Here is an 11,692-nt window from a genome sequence, read left to right on the forward strand (position 1 = left end):
AACAATGACTTACACTCTCAGATCTCAGTTCCCTATTCTAAATGGTAGTATTTTCTGGTATGCTTATCCCTACAGACTTCTGTGAGAAAGGACAACAAAATACACACACACACACACACACACACACACACACACACACTGACCACAGCCAAGTTCTAGAAGTTGTTAATTTTAAGCCCAGTGGGTCAGCCAGGCCACACTTGTACCCAATTCCAGAGGAGAGGGCCGTTTCTTTTCCTCTTGCAGCCCCTATATGCTCCTGGGCTTGGGGCAGCACAGCACTGGGTCTTCCCATGGGATTCTTTCCCTCCATGTTCCTGCCCAGAGTGACTGTCTGATTCCAACTTCCCCGTTCATGAGGACCAGCCATATTGGATTAGGGTCCACCAGAGTGATCTATCTCAGTTGGTTATATCTGAAAAGATCACATTGTGAAGCACTGGGGGGTCAATACTTCCACCTATGTTTTGGAGGATACCAGTCACCCATTAACTTAGGGTGTAGGTGGTATGAGAGCTCAGGTGCAGAGTTACTTCCGGCCATGACGGTTCCCTCTACATCCTTTGCAGCCCCAAATAGGTAGTCTGGAGTCAGCAGTGAGGACATTCTGTAGCCATAACCAGCCTTAGGCAGTGGGGGAGCACCGTGCCATGGAGACTGCAGGCTCAGTGGGTCCCTCAGCCAAACATGCAAGCTCAGCTTCTATACTCTCCTCCCTGCCTGCACAGCTGCCCTACAAAGGCCTGTCACGATAAAAATCATGCGGGCATCTGAATTGGGCACAAAACCCACTCTCTTCAGAAATCATGAGCCATTCTCCTGTCTGAATGGACCAAGATTGTGCATTGTTCCCACTGAAGTGGAATAGAGAAAGGAATGAAAAGAGAGGGCTGACTCAAAAATTGCTGGGAAGACAAATGCTAATGTCCGGAGCACGCAGCAGCTAAGAGCGTGCTCCATTTTTAAGATTTACTATTTTTACATGTGTGTGTTTGACCCGATGTGAGTATGTGGGTGTGAATGTGAGCACCATTGGAGGCCAGAAGAGGGCACTGGGTCCACTGGAACTAGAGTTACAGGCAGCTTGGGGCCACCAAATGTGGGTGTTGGGAACATAACCCAGGTCCTCTGGAAGGGCAGCAAGTGCTCTTAACCAACGAGAGTCTCTCTAGCTTCATGTTCTTCTTAAGGATGGAATCCATGTTAGGGTCACAACCAGGGTTTTCAGGTTCTTGGTGTGACTCCGGCATCTCTGACCACTCCAGCCTGTTAACATCTTTGAAGGGGTGTTCATAAGCAGCACAGTGTCTGTCCCTCTCCCAGCCTTTGACAGAGGAGTCACCTGACATCCCAGAAAGGCAGTTCTCCACACTTCAACCAGTACCTGAGCCATGGTGAATCAAGGTCTCTTGGCAAATCAAGGCCTATTTTCAAATGGCACAAATTGGGCTTCCTCCTGCATCATTGAAATGGCTTTGGGGAATGCCGGGTACCTGCCTTCCCACATGACAGAGTTTCAAACGACTTATCCAGGACCACACAGTTTGATTGTCTGGAGGTGGCAGTGGTCTCCATCTGGCTGATGAATTACAACCGGAGATGACAGCATGGTATCAATTTGTCTCAGAATTAAATCCTCCTTCTAGCAGGTGTCCTCCAAAAATGACCTGCCGTTGGTCTACTGGAGTGCACAGACTATAGTCCTTATTTCGTGTTGGTGTTGGTTTCTCTAATCAAAGCTGATGTTCCATGGGACTATCCTGACCTTTCTCCTCTGGCCATGACCCTAAAGGTTTTCCAACTAAAGTAATTTCTGTAGTGCCCTCAATGTGTTAGGGCCTTGGGGATGTCTCACTGATCTCGATATTTGTAACATTTGTCAGTAGACCCCCCTCAGGGTACTTTAAGCAGGGAGCTCTGTTCTGCGGTTCCCCTAAGTAGACAACATCACAATCTAAGAGTTCCTGAGTGTGCAGCCCTGACCTCAGTCAATTGCATGAAATGCTTAGCGCACTGTGGCAGAGACTTTTGTCTATGGACAGACCCAGCATTCCTCCATGGTATCTGATTCAGTTCCTTCATCTGTGTTCCTGTCTTGAGTTCTGGCCTGACTTCCTTCCGTGATGAGCTGTAAAAGTAAGCTAAAACTCCCCAGTTCCCCACCAAGTTGTTTTTGGTCGTGGTGTTTTATCACGGCAACAGAAAATAAACCAGGACACCATTAAAGCTTCTGCTTGTAGACAGTGAAACCATGAGGGAACCCCTCAAGGATGCCATGCATAATGCTGCCGATGCCCAGTGTGAGACATGGTGTCATGCACACTTGACAGAGTTTGCTTACCAGGGGGCACTCATCTTTGTTCGCTTCGGGAGTATTGCAGCCTAATAATTGATTCAGAAGTTTGCTTTCTGCCTCCCACCAAAAAAAACCGTAGCTAAATAATAATGATAAAGTTCATAAATGTCACATAATATCTACACGAGTCACTCCAGAGTAAACTCACTTCCTGACTTTCTCCCTTGGTGCTTCTGGAGAGACCAGGAACACTGGTGATCCACTCAGGAAGAGGATAAGTTGGGGATGTGGTTGGTATGAAGCATGAGCTATTTTTCTGGGCTTCGTGTCTTTTCTGTGTACACGCCCATTACCCACAGTCATCCTGTGGGGGTCTCTGACAACTGTGACAGGTGTCGTGGCCTCAAAGGGTGTTGGGAATCGTGACAGAAACTTTCCAATGCTCTGACACCAGACAGGAAAGAGCTGATAGCAGCTTTCCTGGAGGTTTACCAGACTTTTCCCGCTCTTACCTAACCTTACCATGACCCTGACAACTAGCAGCCTTGAGAACTGAAAACCTTTTCAGACCTCCGACAAAACAGAGCCAGGCAACCATTGTCACTAAAGGGAGGCCCGGCTTGACTTCCTGGTGTCGCTGTAGAAAGAGGTGAGTCAGGGTTGTGGTTAAATCTGGAAAGAATCAAAGAGCAGACTGATCCGTGGAAGAGAGAGGGTGGTGGAGGGGTGACAGGCAGCTGACAAACAAGTGACTCTTTTTTCGGCATTTTATTATATATGCGCTCCTTGCTGGACTTCTGAAAGTGTGTGATTCCTTTAAATTTAATTTAAGTCTTTAAGTACTTCCCAATTTAGCATTTGTAATTTGGTCTTATTTGGGAGGATCTCATGTTGAACACTGGGTCCTGTGTCCCCTCCACCATCAGAATCCTTCTGATGCCCCAAACTTGGGTACCTAGCATCTGCTATTCACTTGGGGTCCCAGTGCCCACAAGGGACCATCAGTGTCAGCCTTGGAGACAAGGAGTATTGCCCAGGACACTCACTACCCTGAGAGGGAAGGACTGCTTCTCTGAGACTCATCTTGTGGGAAGGCCACTGGTATTGTTTATCCCAAACCTGACTCACCATTTTCTCCCTTAGCTGATGTCTGTGTCCCTTCCCCAAACCAGGTAGACTTTAGAGGAACAAGATGGCCCCTGATGGGCAGTGACTGTGAGTGATACGGTGGCCACACACACACCTGTCCCGCTTATTATGTGGACACAAAAATAACCATTTCCCTCCTCCAGCATCCTAGGCATCTTTTGTAAAAGCTGCTCAGACATAAATGAGCTGAAATTATTTTCCTAGATACGTATCCAATGCCAGCCTTGGTGTCCTGTGAGTAAACTGGGAAAATGATGGTCCTGCCTTGCTGGGTTATGAGATATTGACAATCAAATTTGTATAACACTATGATCACTGTGTCCAGAGATCAGTGTGTGTTCACGGCTCTTGGTGGCTGCTCAAGGTTGTCACTGCCCTTGTTATTTCAGGACATGAGAAATTTTAAAGCAGCAGTCAGATCTAAGACTCTACGGATGTCACCCAAATCATGGATAGAAGCATTTTCAGTACAGGGAAAGTGACAGGGGCTGCAGAAAGTCAGGCTGTCCCTCACAAGAGCACCCAGCCCTGTTCAGTGCCCTCATTAATCCCTTCCGATCCTGGGTGATCACTCCGCTTTCCCTCCAGAGGACACCACAAGAAATTGTTCCAAGAAGCAGTGTGTCCACCCAGAAATACTGTGTCTGCAGAAGGCCTTGGTTCCACAACTCCAATTTCTCTGCCAAAACAAGGAAATGAAACTAAGCTCACATGATGGGCCCTCACTGAACTCTTGCTGCCTGCAATGATCACCTTCTCTCACAGGGGGTTTATAAACCATCAACTTGAATGTCATTTCTAGCCCTGCTGTTAGCTCTGAGGCTGGGGACTTGCTGGCTTCCTCTTTTTATAGAAAGCATTATGTCAGAATTCTCCCGCAAACCACAAGCTTTCCAGAAATAGCTACCATTGGAGGTGAACTCGTCTAAAGTGGGGCCAGCCTACCCAGCAGTGGCCTCCATCCTAATTATCTGAACAGTTTTCCAGTTGTTCAAAATAGCATGCTGTCTCCACCTACACGTCCGAGCTGAAGGAAAGTGAGTTTCTCATAATACTGATTGAAAATAGTCTTGTATTTGGTTTTGGGAGTTGGTTTTTTTTTTTTAACTTAATTACCCCTGGTTCCCTGAGAAGGTAGATTTGGACCTGGAGAAGCCAAGGATCCTGTCAAGTTCTTAGCTTCGTCATTCTCATGGCTGTTCTGGCTGCCACCAAATTCAATCCAGAATACACAGAGCTGGGTCCCGAAGGAGAAGAAGATGTAGTAGCAATGGCTAGTGTGGACCATGTGGTCATGTGAGCTTCCAACCCTGGGGAAATAGAATAAAGCCATCTACGGAAAACAGCTGATGTATCATCTGTTCTGCACCCATCTCTTCTTCACACAGGAGCACATTGGTTTCTCCTAGGAAATACCATGTCTCTGCTCACAGGCAAGCTAGGTCATGTGAGGTTGGCCCTACTTTGCGGGGGGGAGGGCTGCACTAGGACAGGCAGTGAGAAGTCACAACTCTGATCAATTAACCACCATGATGGACTAAGATGTGAGGCAATGATGTGCCCCAGGCAGCCACCCTTCTGTAGTACACATTGGGACTGCTGGAAAAGACCCGGGATCTCTCATCTTGGGGAGACTGAGAACAAAGCCCAAGCGAAAACAAGGACTAGAGTTGAGCATCTTACCACTGTCTGACTAGCTGCAGCCAGTCTCTTCAAACACCGGCTTTGGTCCTCACTGGAACTTCCAGTCAGTTGGTTTAAATGTCAGTAACCTTTCTTTCAGTCGAATGGGAAGACTGTCACCTGTCACCAGGTTATCCACGAAGTGTAGAGCACAAGAGCCAGAGTCAAGGGTCTTGTGGTGGTCGCCGGTGAAAGTCACTATGTAGCTCCATTCCTTGTCAGGCACCTTGGAGTCCTAATGAGGAAGTCAGATGTTGCCTTGCCACGTGCCATGACAAATGAGATAGAGTCAGAAGATGCACATGTCACTTCCAGAGAGAAACCTGTAGTAAGATTTTTTTCTTTTTTGGGGGGGCCCACCTCTCAGCTCCCAAATGAATCACACACAGAAGCTTATTCTTACTTACGAATGTCCAGTCTTAGATTGGCTTGTTTCTTGCCAGCTTTACTTAACTTTAATTATCCTGTCTACCTTTTGCCTCTGGGCTTTTCCGGTTCTCTTACTTTTGTAAATCTTACTGAAACCTAAGAACCGATGAACTCCTCAGGCAAGTGTTTCTGCTGTCTTACCTACCGTGGAAATATGGAGACAGAGCCTCCCTCCACCTGGACCCAAGAAAGAGGCATGACTTCGTACTCCAGCCGGGCAGCTGTGGATGCTCGCCATGAGCAAAAATCAAGTGTTTGGACTCACTGATGTGACATGTTGGGTTTGTTTGTTGCTACACCATAGTTTACTGGATCTGGTCAATACAAACATTCATCAAGGACATCAATAACAACGTAGGTAGATATCAGGCAAGGTGATATTCTTCCATGTTGTCTCTGGATAAGCTTTTTCTGTAACCTCCATGTGAGGGAGAAATGGTTAGCAGGGTCTTGATGGATGGAATCCCAAAGGCTATGAGGTCAGGGATGTGAATATAACGCTAAAACACAGACAAAGGGAAGCATACAAGTGGGGAATTTTATCCGTTTATATCCAGAACTTACAGGGAAGTATGTAAGCACAACCCCAGCTAAAGAAGACAAGAGAAATGGAAATTGAAAAAATACAAGAATGATCATAGTTAAAAGACAGAAATGAATGGACTGATGTAAACTATTCTTGGCATGCAGCAATCTAGATGTGTTCATGAGTCAGAGTCCCAGCTCTCTCGAGACCATGTGCTGTGCTGGAGACCCATGGTTACTTGGGAGAATGTGTGAAGAATAATCTCAAGGGTGTGGTCACTGGGACCAGATGCTATTAGGCTTGTCCAATAGGGTGGTGTGAAGTCCTGGCTGGACATGAGTATTCCTGTGACTATCAGTGTGCACAATAATGTGTTCTTTTGCTTGTGGATTTGGAAATTGCTTGCCATTGTAATTGGTTGCTACATAACCTATCTATCACATTATCATTTCTGTAGGACAGGAATTCAGACGCAGTTAATCTGGACACTGTGGCTCCAGTTCTTTCCAGAAGTCACAGGGAAGGTGTGACTGGGGTGGGTTACAGTCATCTATATAAAAGCTTCATTGAGGCTAAGGATCCATTGTCAGGACAGCTCAGTTGCATGACTGTTAGGGGGAAAAAACTCTATTCATCATCATATGACCTTACCATAGAGCTGTTTGAGCAACCTGGCAACATGGCAGATGGCTGGATCCTTGAAGAGCCAGTGATTCTGAACAGACCCCAATGGAGGTTGTATAATGTCTTTTAGTTGTAGGATCTAATCCCACATTTTAGACCTTGTCTCTAAGAAGTCACAAGCCATCATTTCTGGTGCCATCTCTTGTTAGGACATGGCAGCAAGAAGGGAAACTAGGGGTGAGCAATGGGCAAAAGCATGTGCAAAGTAGACCAGCGACAGACGATTTTGTTACAGGCAATGACATCAGCAGACCTGCAGATGCTGGTGAGGGGTCCCCAAAGAAGAGATGGTGAGTCTCAAACTCCAGAGGCAAAAAGAATTTTGGCATATTCTAATGAACAAGAGAGAGTGATGGACAGGGCTGGGGTAGATGCAAGAGACAGCAATGTCTGCCTGGGGTCAATGTGATGAGTCTCTAGAGACAGATCCTTCTGGCTACTATGTGGATAATGACCAAGTGGTCTAAGTGGACACTAGGAGGGGATTCAGGAAACTTCTAAAGAGCTCCGGTGAAAATGGAGACATGGAATGAGGTAGGAGCCACGGAAAGAGTGGGCTACATCCAGGAAAAAGAGAAATTCTATGATAGGCTCTCAGCAGTTCCCACCCATTGTTTGTTTCCCCAGAGAAAATCTGATGGTTGTTTCTGCCAAGCAGTCACAACTGTTTGGATAGTTCACTTTATTACATGTTTCTGTAAACAATGACAGTGACAAAGGAAGCCCTCCATTCTCTGTGCATGGGGCATTGCAAAAGTTTAGGACATAAGTGTCCAGTGAGGTTTAGGTGGACGTTGCATGGAGATAGGTCCCACTGTCTGGGCCTCTTGGGTGAACCATGGTTCTGATGTGAGCCTCAGAATAATAAGGCCAAGGGATTTGTCACCAATACCTGCGGCCAAACATCCACAGATGCAGACGGTGTGGCTGGTGGTGTGGTTCACAGAAACTTCCCAATACTTTTTAAATTACATCATTTCAAAACAGTCACAGAGGGCACATGCACTGATTTTTGAAGCTTTTAAATATTTCTGCTCTGTCTGGCAACAGTTTTAACTCCTGAGCAGGGGCTTTAGAGAAATTCTGAATTCATTCTGTCTAAACCAAGACATAGTAGGACCCAGAATCTTAAAGCCACATGGATTCTGAGAAACAATTTCTTTGGAGCCCCCCAAAAACAATGAAATAAGTAACACAGCAGACGTCTGAAATCAGAGAAACGTAGATGTCCCATAAACAGCTCCTTCCACTGAGCATTCTTGCACCAGCCGGTGTAGTTCGTGTTTGCTTTAACACAAAAACTAATAAAACTTCATTCCTCCATGAACTCCAGGATGACTCAGCTTTCTTACAGTTCCTTGTATGACAGGAATAAACTGGTCAGATGGGGAAAGCAGATGTGGGGAAAGCCACGCCATCTCTTCCTCAGAAAGCAGCTTGGTCAGTAGCTCCCAACCTCCTCTCAGCCTGAAAGGACAGCAGGGTCTCTCATCCCACGGGAAGCAGCTCCTGGGTGTGTCCGTTCAAAGAGCATCAGCTCAGAGGATGCCTGTGGACAGTACCTAGGCTCACCAGATGCCAGGGGATCGCTGTCTGGCTAATTGAATTGGCTGGTTAGTTTGGAACTTGCTCTCTGGCCTCCTCCAAGCCACCCACCATCTCCTCCTCATCTAGGAACTGACCCCAGCTCAGCTGTAGTCATCTCAACCGTGGGCCCACAGCCTTTATGTTTTGTGTTCTCGTTTGGTTTTGCACATTAGTCACAGAGCATCCTGGACTCTCAGGAAGGAAAGCAAACTGAGCAGGGCTACATGATGGGGGTGGAACTCACCTGAGAGACCGGGATATTTTCATCTTGATTAAGGCTTTTTTCTTTTACACAGAATCTCAGGTCATCTCAACCCACTCTTCTGCCCTGTGCAGTATTGGGGAAGGGAGTTACCCATCTGATTTTTAGGTAAGAGGACACTGTTACTCAAGATGAGGGTTTTGGATTTTCCTGGGAAATGGTGGATCGAACCCCTGGAACTTGGAGTTGGTCAATGGTAGAGTTCCAGCTGCTTGCCACCACCTCAGAGGAGATGAAGCTAGAGGATGGAGGTGGTGAGAGAAGCTGGGCACAAGGGTGAGTAGACCATGCTAAGGGAAGATGTGTTGGCAGCCATGAGTTGGGTTAAGGGAACAAGAATGGCGACAAGAGGGGAATCGGGAATCAAATGCAAGGGATTTTCTAGAATTGGTATGACTTCAGGAAGGGATGGGGGACTCTGGGAAGCAGTCAAATGTTAGTGAGAAGGAGGGGAAAGGAAGGGAGAAGAGGCAAAGGGTGGGGGAAGAGTACCTTTACTGGCTGAGTCAACTCACTACCCCACAGAAACTGGTTTTTCATTAGCATAATATACACATTCTAAATGATAAAGCCAACATCAAATGTCCACATAATGTTCAGGAGCCAAGTATTAGGAGATGCTCTACACTACAGTATGTGGGAGCATGCTGTGTGCACACAGATGCTTGAAAATGATGCACAGCCAGTGAGGCAGGGTCACAGGCATCTGTTGAAATGAGGAGCATTTGCCCATTTAGGTTTCCAAAGCTGGGCTCCAGGGACTTGTGGTAAAGGAACCCCAATGGACCCTGAGGTCAGGAAAAGAGTTTCAGCAGAAGGTTGTGCACACCTCAGAGGGCAGGGAAGATGAACAGTCTCGGCAGGGAGCAGATGTGACAGACATGGTGCGAGCTTCCAGTTGTGGCAGCAGCCTACTGAAGCCACAGGGAACTCATCATGAAGCCCTTTTTCACTCCTGTCTGGTCCTTTGATATTCACCATAGGTGCCTACCAATGATGTGTGAAGAGTAACAAGAGAGAAAAATGAAGAAATGTCCTGTATCAAGATCAAGAGTTCTTTGTCACCAGTCACAATGAACACAGTGAAAAGACCAGGGGAAGCAGAGGGGCAAGAATCACATGTTCACATCTGATGAGGGTTTAATATCCAGTCTGTAATTAAACAACATTAAAGATACCACTTCCCTTGGTTAAGTGGACAAAGAGCTTGTATAGACGTTTCTCTAGAGAGCTATAGTTGGTCAATAAATTGATCAGGAAGGAATGCTCGCCAATAATTCTTAGGGGATGACACGTCCAAAGCACAGGGAGACGTCACCTCACAGCCATGTGAATGGTTACTATATGAAACTGGAGACTAATGAGTGTGGGTGGGGTTGTAGGGATATAGCTGCTGTGGGAGCAGAGTCGCCAGGTATTTATAAGAACTAACGTTGACCAGATGACCAATATAGCAGTGACAGCAAGGTCATAGCACCTGTCAATCATTTATCTAGGACTCTTGATAGACTGTGTGGAATAACTGTTACTGCTCATGGCTACCCTCTAATGACTTTAATGTTGGGAGGAAACCTTGAGACCACTGATGACCAGGAATACATCTGAGGAGCTTCACCCAAGGGTGTTCCAGAGGTTGAGTCCCTCAGTTTAACCCCCCCGCCTCTACCCCCACCCCCTGCTTGATGTTTTCACCCTCAGATGCAGAAAGCAGTGTGTGGCTTTTCAGTGACATCCAAATATGTCTCTAAAAGGATAATAGATGGCAAATTTCTGCAAATTTGACAAGGTGTCACCTACTGCTGGGAGCAGAGACCTTTCTAGAACACCCCCACCTAAAGGGTTCCACGCTAAGGAGAAGCAAAAGTCTACCTTTGCATTTTCATCTCCATTTGTCTGACGTGGTTAAAGCAAGCATGCATTGCTTCAGAAACCAGGGAGAAAGGAGCACACACTCTGAATGTGACAACAGCGAGAGCTGGCTGCAGACACTGGGTGTGAACATTCCTGGGGCACATTTATTATAGTATCTATTGGAGAACATGGCTGGGGTGAATTTGAATATCAGATTTCATGTGAACAGATGTTAAAACTAACGAAATAATATTTGTCCTGGCAACTTCCCCAAGGATAAACATGATTACTGATTAAAAAGACAGAGTGTCAGACTGTAAGTGTTGGGTCTGCTGGAGCAGGATACCTGATTGGAAGCCCTGGCTTCTCCCAGATTCCCCTTGCAGGAGTCCATAGAGAAATGCATATAACTCAGAGTTAAGGGTGGTTCTCAGAAAGAAACCCAAAGCAGGATAACTTCCAAGGGTTGTAGGTGAAGACTGACAAGATGAAAACACCTCTAGTTATTATGGTTTCAATGACCCCACCCAACCTAGGTTGAAACCTAATCCCTACTGTGAGAGATTAAGAAATAGGACTCAGTGGCAGATTTCAGAGTTGACTATGCCATGGTGGCTATGGCAATGGTTGATAGTCATCTTGACAACATCTGAAATCACCTAGGAGGCAAGCCTCTAAGCACATCAGTGGGGGATTATTTAGACTCTGGGCATGCTTAACAGTGGGGCACCATTCCCTAGGCTTGGGTCCTAGAATGAATGGAAGGAGAAAGGTGGCTGAGTATCAGCATTCATTGCTTTTTCCTGACGGGATACAGTGTCACCAGATGTTCAAAACTCCCTCTTAATTTCTCCAGGGTGAAGAACTGTATCTCAAACTATGAACCAATATAAATCCATCCTTAAATTGCCTTAGTCAGGGCATCTTAGCACAGCAAGTAAGACAGCCAAGGTTAGATAAGCCATTTACTGACTGGCTTCTCTATTGCCCCCACCCCTGTCTGTTTGTCTGTCAGTCTCTCTATCTCTCTGTCTCTCATTACAAAAGCTATTTTGGCTATGTCTCACAACATGACTTGACCCACAACGGAGGCCTCAGCAGATGACAGCACCACGCTCATGAACTTCCGGTCTCCAGAACTAACTCTGAGCCAACTAACTCATTCTTTATACCTGATCTTCAAAAATAAAGAAAGGAATGTACAACAGGCGTAGGACAACTGTTC

General features: G+C 46.3%; 1 long non-coding RNA gene across 2 annotated transcripts; it reads left to right on the forward strand.

Moving 5' to 3' along the window:
• Positions 1-8,169: 8,169 nt before the first annotated feature.
• LOC121142611 lies at positions 8,170-9,700 on the forward strand. Of its 2 annotated transcripts, XR_005879634.1 has the most exons (3): positions 8,170-8,207; positions 8,651-8,892; positions 9,600-9,700. It is a non-coding gene; the product is annotated as an uncharacterized LOC121142611 (long non-coding RNA). The 2 variants fall into 2 exon arrangements; XR_005879633.1 differs by lacking the exon at positions 8,170-8,207 and having other exon boundaries at positions 8,219-8,892.
• Positions 9,701-11,692: the final 1,992 nt, after the last annotated feature.

Source organism: Mesocricetus auratus, unplaced genomic scaffold (genome assembly GCF_017639785.1).
Source record: "Mesocricetus auratus isolate SY011 unplaced genomic scaffold, BCM_Maur_2.0 Super-Scaffold_100010, whole genome shotgun sequence".
Lineage (NCBI taxonomy): Eukaryota > Metazoa > Chordata > Mammalia > Rodentia > Cricetidae > Mesocricetus > Mesocricetus auratus.